Source organism: Triticum aestivum, chromosome 2A, assembly GCF_018294505.1.
Source record: "Triticum aestivum cultivar Chinese Spring chromosome 2A, IWGSC CS RefSeq v2.1, whole genome shotgun sequence".
NCBI classification, from domain to species: domain Eukaryota; kingdom Viridiplantae; phylum Streptophyta; class Magnoliopsida; order Poales; family Poaceae; genus Triticum; species Triticum aestivum.
In genome coordinates this window covers 525,070,253-525,078,863 of record NC_057797.1, presented here as the reverse complement: position 1 = coordinate 525,078,863, position 8,611 = coordinate 525,070,253, and the positions used below count along the sequence as shown (strand labels likewise).

General features: G+C 40.4%; 1 long non-coding RNA gene across 1 annotated transcript; it reads right to left on the bottom strand.

Moving 5' to 3' along the window:
• Positions 1-4,153: 4,153 nt before the first annotated feature.
• LOC123189233 (uncharacterized) lies at positions 4,154-7,868 on the bottom strand. The gene is made up of 2 exons (XR_006495657.1): positions 7,373-7,868; positions 4,154-7,250 (listed from the first exon to the last, which is right to left on the bottom strand). It is a non-coding gene; the product is annotated as an uncharacterized lncRNA (long non-coding RNA).
• Positions 7,869-8,611: the final 743 nt, after the last annotated feature.

The following is an 8,611-nucleotide window of genomic DNA, read 5'->3' as shown; positions in this document are numbered from 1 at the left end:
TACTAAGTGGGTAGAAGCTATTCCAACTAGTAGTGCTGATCATAATACTTCTATTAAAATGCTTACAGAAGTTATTTTTCCAAGGTTTGGAGTCCCTAGATATTTAATGAATGATGGTGGTTCACATTTTATTCATGGTGCTTTCTGTAAAATGCTTGCTAAATATGATGTTAATCATAGAATTGTGTCTCCTTATCACCCTCAGTCTAGTGGTCAAGTAGAATTGAGCAATAGAGAACTCAAATTAATTTTGCAAAAGGCAGTTAATAGGTCCAGAAAGAATTGGTCCAAGAAACTTGATGATGCATTATGGGCCTATAGAACTGCATATAAAAATCCTATGGGTATGTCTCCGTATAAAATGGTCTATGGAAAAGCGTGTCACTTACCTCTCGAACTAGAACACAAGGCTTATTGGGCTATTAAAGAACTTAATTATGATTTTAAACTTGCCGGTGAGAAGAGGTTATTTGATATTAGCTCACTTGATGAATGGAGAACCCAAGCCTAGGAAAATGCCAAGTTGTTTAAAGAAAAAGTTAAAAGGTGGCATGATAAAAGAATACAAAAGCATGAGTTTAATGTAGGTGATTATGTATTGCTATACAACTCTCATTTAAGATTTTTTGCAGGAAAACTTCTCTCTAAATGGGAAGGCCCTCTTATCGAGGAGGTCTATCGTTCCGGTGCCATAAAAATCAACAACTTCGAAGGCACAAATCCGAAGGTGGTGAACGGTCAAAGAATCAAACACTATATCTCAGGTAATCCCATAAATGTTGAAACCAATGTTATTGAAACCGTAACCCCGGAGGAATACATAAACGACACTTTCTAGAATGTTTCAGACTCCGAAAAGGAATAGGTATGTGGTACGGTAAGTAAACCGACTCCAAAACAGTTTTTAAGGCAATATTTCTCCGTTTTGGAATATTTAGAAAAATAGAAAAATAAGCAGCAGTCCGGAAAGGACACGAGGGCTCCATGAGGGTGGAGGGCGCGCCCTACCCCCCTGGGCGCGCCCCCTACCTCGTGGGCACCTCTTGTGCTCTCCGGACTCCGTTTTCTTACAAGACACGTATTTTGGTCGGTAAAAATTCATTATATAACCTCCCGGGGGTTTTGACTCTCGTATCACGCAAAAATCTCCTGTCTTTGTTTCGAGCTGTTTTTCTGACAGATCTAGATTATCATGACGTCTCCAAGTGCTCCCAAGGACAAGTTCTTCGAGAAGGTCATCAACCCTTACCTCGCGGAGGTGCAGCGACACCCTCAAACCATTGAGATGTGTGATGGGTTGCTGCACATCTGTGATGCTGAGGGACCAAAGGGGAACAGAAGCGTGGAGACGAGGCTCAAAGCAATGGAACAACAAGTTTTCAAGTGTTAGGGGATGGTGGAGCGTGGACTCAACTCCAACTACATGATGATCGCAGATTTCACCAACAAACACAAGCTGAATGCCGACAACATCGGGGAGACCATCTTCAAGCTTCACGAGAAAATCGAGCACCTTCAAGCTCAGATCTATGACCTGCAAAACCAAAACTGTGAGTATGAATATAGATTCAAAAGGATGAGTTTGGCTGCAGATTTGAGGATCCTGGAGACTCGGTCATCCTTCTATGATGGTGAGCCTATGCCTTGGAAGAAGGACGACAAGCCTACGCCATCAACAAAATCACCACCGTCTCCTCCAACAAAGAAGAATTGAGTATATGGTATGGGCACTCCATTTGGCAACTGCCAAGCTTGGGGGAGTGCCCCGGTATCGTATCACCATCACTTTTATACTTACCATTTTTCTTAGTTCGATCCTTTTGGCAATATCTTTATCTAGTAGAATAAAAGTTCTTAGTATGATCTAGTTGTGAGTTTTGCTTTATTATCCTTCTATGTAATCGAGTCCGTGAGCTATATAATAAAGATTAGTGTTGAGTCAAGGGCTTGATTATTTTTGCCATGATCCCAAGTGAATAAAAGAAAATAGAAAGAAATAAAAAGAAACAAACAGATCATGTGACTCTTATGGAGAGTAATGAGCTCACATAGAAAGAGTATGATGAATAAAAGTTGTTGAGAGTTGACAAACATAGTTTTGGTCATCATTGCAATTAATAGGAAGTAATAAGAAAGAGAGGTCTTCACATATAAATATACTATCTTGGACATATTTTATGATTGTGAGCACTCATTAAAATATGACATGCTAAAGAGTTGACATTGGACAAGGAAGACAGCATGATGGATTATGTTTTCTTACATCTGAGATAAATTATATTGTCTTGGATCCTCCAACATGTTGAACTTGCCTTTCTCCCTCATGCTAGCCAAATTCATTGCACCAAGTAGAGATACTACTTATGCTTCCAAATACCCTTAAACCAGTTTTGCCATGAGAGTCCACCATACCTACCTATGGATTGAGTAAGATCTGTCAAGTAAGTTGTCATCGGTGCAAGCAATAAAAATTGCTCTCTAAATATGTATGATTGATTGGGGTGGAAGGAATAAGCTTTATACGATCGTGTGATATGGAAGTAATAAAAGCGACAGACTGCATAATAAAGGTCCATATCACAAGTGGCAATATAAAGTGACGTTCTTTCGCATTAGGATTTCGTGCATCCAACCATAAAAGCGCATGACAACCTCTGCTTCCCTCTGCGAAGGGCCTATCTTTTACTTTTATCTCCTATAATGCAAAAGAGTCAAGGTGATCTTCACCCTTCCTTTTTACATTTTATCCTTTGGCAAGCACAATATGTTGGAAAGATCCTGGTATATATGGCTAATTGGATGTGGGTTTTCATGAACTATTACTGTTGACATTACCCTTGAGGTAAAACGTTGGGAGGCAAAACTATAAGCCCCTATCTTTCTCTGTGTCCAATTAAAACTTCATACCCATAAGTATTGCGTGAGTGTCAGCAATTGTGAAAGACTATATGATAGTTGAGTATGTGGACTTGCTGAAAAGCTCTTATACATTGACTCTTTCCTATGTTATGATAAATTGCAATTGCTTCAATGACTGGTATGAAGTTTACGATTCATACTTGATATTGTGATTGAATTATTACTCTAGCATAAGATATCATATGACAAGAATAATATAAGTTGCTGCTCTAAGAATGATCATGATGCCCTCATGTCTGTATTTTATTTTTATCGACACCTTCATCTCTAAACATGTGGACATATTTTTCGATTCGGCTTTTCGCTTGAGGAAAAGCGAGGTCTAAGCTTGGGGGAGTTGATACGTCCATTTTGCATCATGCTTTTATATCAATATTTATTGCATTATGGGCTGTTATTACACATTATGTCACAATACTTATGCCTATTCTCTCTTATTTTACAAGGTTTACATAAAGAGGAAGAATGCCGGCAGTTGGGATTCTGGCTGGAAAAGGAGCAAACATTAGAGACCTATTCTGCACAGCTCCAAAAGTCCTGAAACTTCACGGATGATGTTTTCCAAATATATAAAAAACATTGAGCGCAAGAACTTCACCAGGGGGGCCACACCCTGCCCACGAGGGTGGGGGCGCGCCCTACCCCCCTGGGCGCGCCACCTACCTCGTGGGCCCCCTGGTGGCCATCCGGTGACCATCTTCTGCTATATGGACTCTTTCGATGGAAAAAAAATCATAAGCCATCTTCTCAGACGAAATTCCGCCGCCGAGAGGTGGAACCTTGGCGGAAGCAATCTAGGGTTCTGGTGGGGCTGTTCTGCCGGGAAAACTTCCCTCCCGGAGGGGCAAATCATCGCCATCGTCATCACCAACACTACACCACAACACGGTTGTAAGGGCAGGAAAACTGCCGGGATAAGGCACTTACAAGGGCAGTCTGACTGCCGAGAATGTTTTTCTCCCGGCAGATGGAACTACCACGAGAACGGCTACCAGGGATTGTAGTTCTTGGCAGATAGGGATGTGCCGGCAGTTTTTATGCCATCATGTTCAAACTTCTCTAGGCAGATATTTTTTGCCAGCAATCAATAGGTTTCATGGCAGATGATGGGCCAGTGGTGCCAAGTATCCCAATTAATAAGGCTATTACACTCTGGTGTTACATTTATTTCACATTTACATACACACCCCGATTCGAAAGATGACACATACATTCAAATAAAGCAAAAAGATTATGCAGATGCACATCGCATATATATTATAGTCTGATCATCAAACATTTTACAATGTAAGCAATTCATTGATTACACATGAAGACTTCCCTCATAATTTAGCATATGTAGTTTCTAGAAACTTGAGCAGTACAAGATGAAACAAACACAAAGAGTAAAGCCTGTAACTTCTGTGTGAGCTCAGGGCATATGGTTAAGGCAAGGTATCTTGACGAATCTTACAAGAACATTTTCAACCTGGACAGGAAAAGTCCAAATGTCAAGTGAGGTAGTATTAGAAAACATTATATCCATTACATTTATTATGATACTCTGAATCTACAAAAGTGCACCACCCCAACTTTTAGAAGAAAACGGCTACATCATCAAGAAAATTTCTCGACAAATTTCCCATCAAGGCATCAAGTGAATATTCGATTTAATAAGAAGCTAAAAAATGTCCGCAGTTTCAAGCCTGTGCACATGAATTAAGCACATCTAGTTGCCCTTCCTGGAAAGCATGACAACAGTTTCAGGTCTGGACAAATAATTAAACCCATAATGGCATGGTGAGATTGCCTCTGATATTAAGTTCAGTTTTCTGAAAGTGAAGACTCATCGAAATCTGTTTGAAAAAACTGCACATAAGACAAAATAGGAACAATGTTCGAGAAAAAGGAAGTGTGATCCACAACCTGTATGAATTTTTGACATCGTAGGATCTAGTATTTTTGTATGAGCACACAAAGGCAACTAGTACAGCAAATAAAATTCAAATGTTTTTCCAGCATTAACTGACAAGTATAGAAACTAAAATGTTTGGTGTTAGGTTTAACTCAAAAGAACATACAGAGCTTTCTTACAGGCATATATCATGATATTCAGGTATGAGCTTCTGAGATGTCAAAGGAAATACAAGGACATTTTCAATGCTACTTTATATAGAGAGAAAAAGACAAGTCGGACACAAGAGAACCGTACAAAATACCTCTTTCACCAATCAGATCATAAAGTAGTATCATGATTCCTGAAGAACACACACGAATATGCAAATTAGATTGCAAGTAAAGATCAACCTGTAACCATTGAAGTGATAGATACAGAAAATTAATCAAGAAATTAAAATGTTTAGTAGATACAAGTCTACTGCAGATTAAAAGTTTACTTCTCAAATAATGATATAGATCTGTATCGAAGTGTAGTATCTTCGACGTTCAATCTTACAACATTGTAAGAGCAGTATACTGTAAGTTTAAAAGCTAAATCATGTCCAGACTTTCATCTTACAACACCGTTATGTATGGCCTTGTTAGAGTGTAAGAACTAGACAAGACATTCAGGATGTTTTGTCAGATGGAAATGGTACGGCCTTGCTCCAGTTTACGCAGCAATACAATAGCCTTCTGAATTTTGTGAAAAATTGAATTAATGAGGAAAGCTCTGCAGAATGTACAATAAAATAAACTAAATAACCATCATAAATTCACATTGTTGGCTGCTACACACTGTCAGTTGAAGACAACAGACAAGAGCTCAAAATGTCACCGAAGGCCGCTTATCTAGTTCACTATAATTAGAATCCACCATTATAAGTTGGTACAATTTATATTAAAACTTTGACATCTTGTAATGGATCTTGTTACTTGTAAAGCTCTTATCATTATTGAGCTTGTTATTTGATTATAATTTGACATATTGTATACGAGCTTGTTGTTTATTCTTTGATATCTAGTTAAGCAAAGAACAGCAAACACTTCGACATATAGTTTATTCACGTGAGATCCAACGCCATGAAACTAAGTTGTTAAATAATCACTAGCAAGAGGCCCATGCGTTGCATGGAACATCAAGATGCATTTATACGAGCTGTTTATCTCGTGGGAGACAAAGATGAACGAGGGAAGTCCTTATCTGCAAATTTGGAGAGGGGTGCGGGTATCTTTTTGCAAAATTGTCATAGTTTGCTTTCTATCCGTCAGATATAGATCGGACGGTCTATATTGCGGGATGGCAGGCACACCATCATCACCAACTCGGTTTTTTGTAAGAGTAGAGATATCATTTGCGCAAGGCCTATAAAAGAAGACCTTAATTAAGTAGGACATGAACCAGAATGATCAGAATATCTACACATACGTTTTGACTAGTACAGAATTAGCAAATATCCCAATTTCCTTCCATGCACAAGACTTCGAGTTAGCTACTCAGTTTGTCTCGATGGTGTCCCCTTTTATTTCATCATTCTTTTCTGGAAAACCTTATAAGTGGTTAGCTACTCAGTCTGTCTCAATGGTGTTAACTATGTACGCAGTTTCAGTTCAATCAAAATGGAACCTAAGAGTGGCCCCTGTTTTTCTAAAATGAACCAAAACATTGGGGCTTTAGAACAACAGAAAATAACATACTTTACATATGTTATTACCTTAATTTAGGTTCAGTTTAAATGTCCCGATGCTCCAATTTCTCCCTTGGATTGAAGATCTAACACAAGGTTACCTTTCTTGTATTGACACTGAAACTGAAAACAATTTAACACATCAATATGACTTGTTGAACATTATTTATCTAGTTGCATTAAGCCTAGCACATTAAGAATAAATTTCTATACTTCATATGTGTGCAACTCTCCTGTTCCTAAAAAAACTCCCATGTCAGGATAATCTTCCTAGTACAACAGCTTGCTGCATTTCCTTGAAAGATTAAATACCAACCATCACTATGAAGTTTCAGAGATGAACACAAAATCCTTAATTTGGTTTGTTATAAACAATAACCGAAGGATATAAGCATAAACACAGCAGTCAGTTAACATATGCTAAATAATAACGGGAGAGGGATAAGTGATATTCAGATTCTTCCATGCTTGTCAAATTCGAAGGGATAAGTGAATGTACCAAAGACTGTAATTCGTACAGTAGGCATGTCAACTGAAAACAGAAATAGATGAGTATGGCAGGTAGGAAACATCAATTTTATCCTTCCGTAGATCACAGGAAGCAAATATTAGTTGGGCTCATATGACCAGCAACATGGAGAGACAACATAACCCTTACGACTGCTCAACCATGGGAGGCGGAACCTTGCTCAATTTTCCTTCGCATCTGCGAGTCGCTTGGGTATCCTGCAAGCCGAGAATACAATGTTGGCAGCCATGTGCTACAGCGAGGGCGCATGCGGAAGAGGCCAAGACTGCTGTATGGGGAGGTAAGACAGCCAAATCAAAACTAAACCCAACTGGATTACCTCGTTTCATGCCAGATCTGGTGGAAGTTAGACGTCATCCTTGTGGACAACCTCACTCGAACAGATCCTTCCGCTGAAACACTTGAGCAACTCGAGCCTAGAGGAGCCTGGCGGAGGACGCGTGTAGGAGGCTTGGCTGCTTGGGCGTTGCTGGAGGTCCGGCGAATGGTGGTCGGGGCGGCGGAGGGTGCTCGGCGGCATGGTCCGGGAGGAGTGGCACTAGGTGTGGCGGACGGTGGTCGGCGCGTGATCGGGGAGGAAGCTGGCACTGGAGTGTGGCGGAGAGCGGTCGGCAGCCGCGCGGGGTGGGGGGCGGCGGCGGCGGCGTGTGCTCGGGGAGGAGGCTAGGTCAGGGTGGTCGATTTGGGGATTTTGGTCTGAGTTGGAGTTTGGGGATTTTGCTTATTTGGAGCGAAAATTTTCGCATCTCGCGCGCTCTCCCGTGCTAATCCCGCGCCAATAGTATTATATTTGGTTTGGCCTCACAAGTAGTCCCCGGCAGATAATATGCCATTGTTTAGGTGTGCCGGCAGATATTGTGTCCTTAAAAATGGGTATCTGTGCTGGCAGTTTGAATGCCCTTATTGTTTGAGTTCTACCGGCAGTTTATTTGTCATTGGATACTTCTGCCGGCAGTAGACTAATCCCCGGCAGATGATTTGCCTTTATGATGATATTTCTCCTGGCAGTTAATTGCCCCCAATCAAGGGTTGTGGTGTAGTGCAACGCTCCTCTCATCGGGAGAGGGCAATCACCATCAACATCTTCATCAGCACCATCTCATCTCAAAATCCTAGTTCATCTCTTGTATCCGAATCTTGTCTCCAAGTCCGGGATTGGTGCTAGTAGGTTGCTAGTAGTGTTAATTACTCCTTGTAGTTGATGCTAGTTGGTTTAATTGGTGGAAGATCATATGTTCAGATCCTATGTGCATATTAATACCCTCTGATTATGAACATGTTTATGCTTTGTGAGTAGTTACTTTTGTTCCTGAGGACATGGGAGAAGTCTTCCTATTAGTAGTCATGTGAATTTGGTATTCGTTTGATATTTTGATGAGATGTATGTTGTCTCTCCTCTAGTGGTGTTATGTGAACGTTGACTACATGACACTTCATCATTGTTTGGGCCTAGAGGAAGGCATTGGGAAGTAATAAGTAGATGATGGGTTGCTAGAGTGACAGAAGCTTAAACCCTAGTTTATGCGTTGCTTCGTAAGGGGCTGATTTGGATCCATAT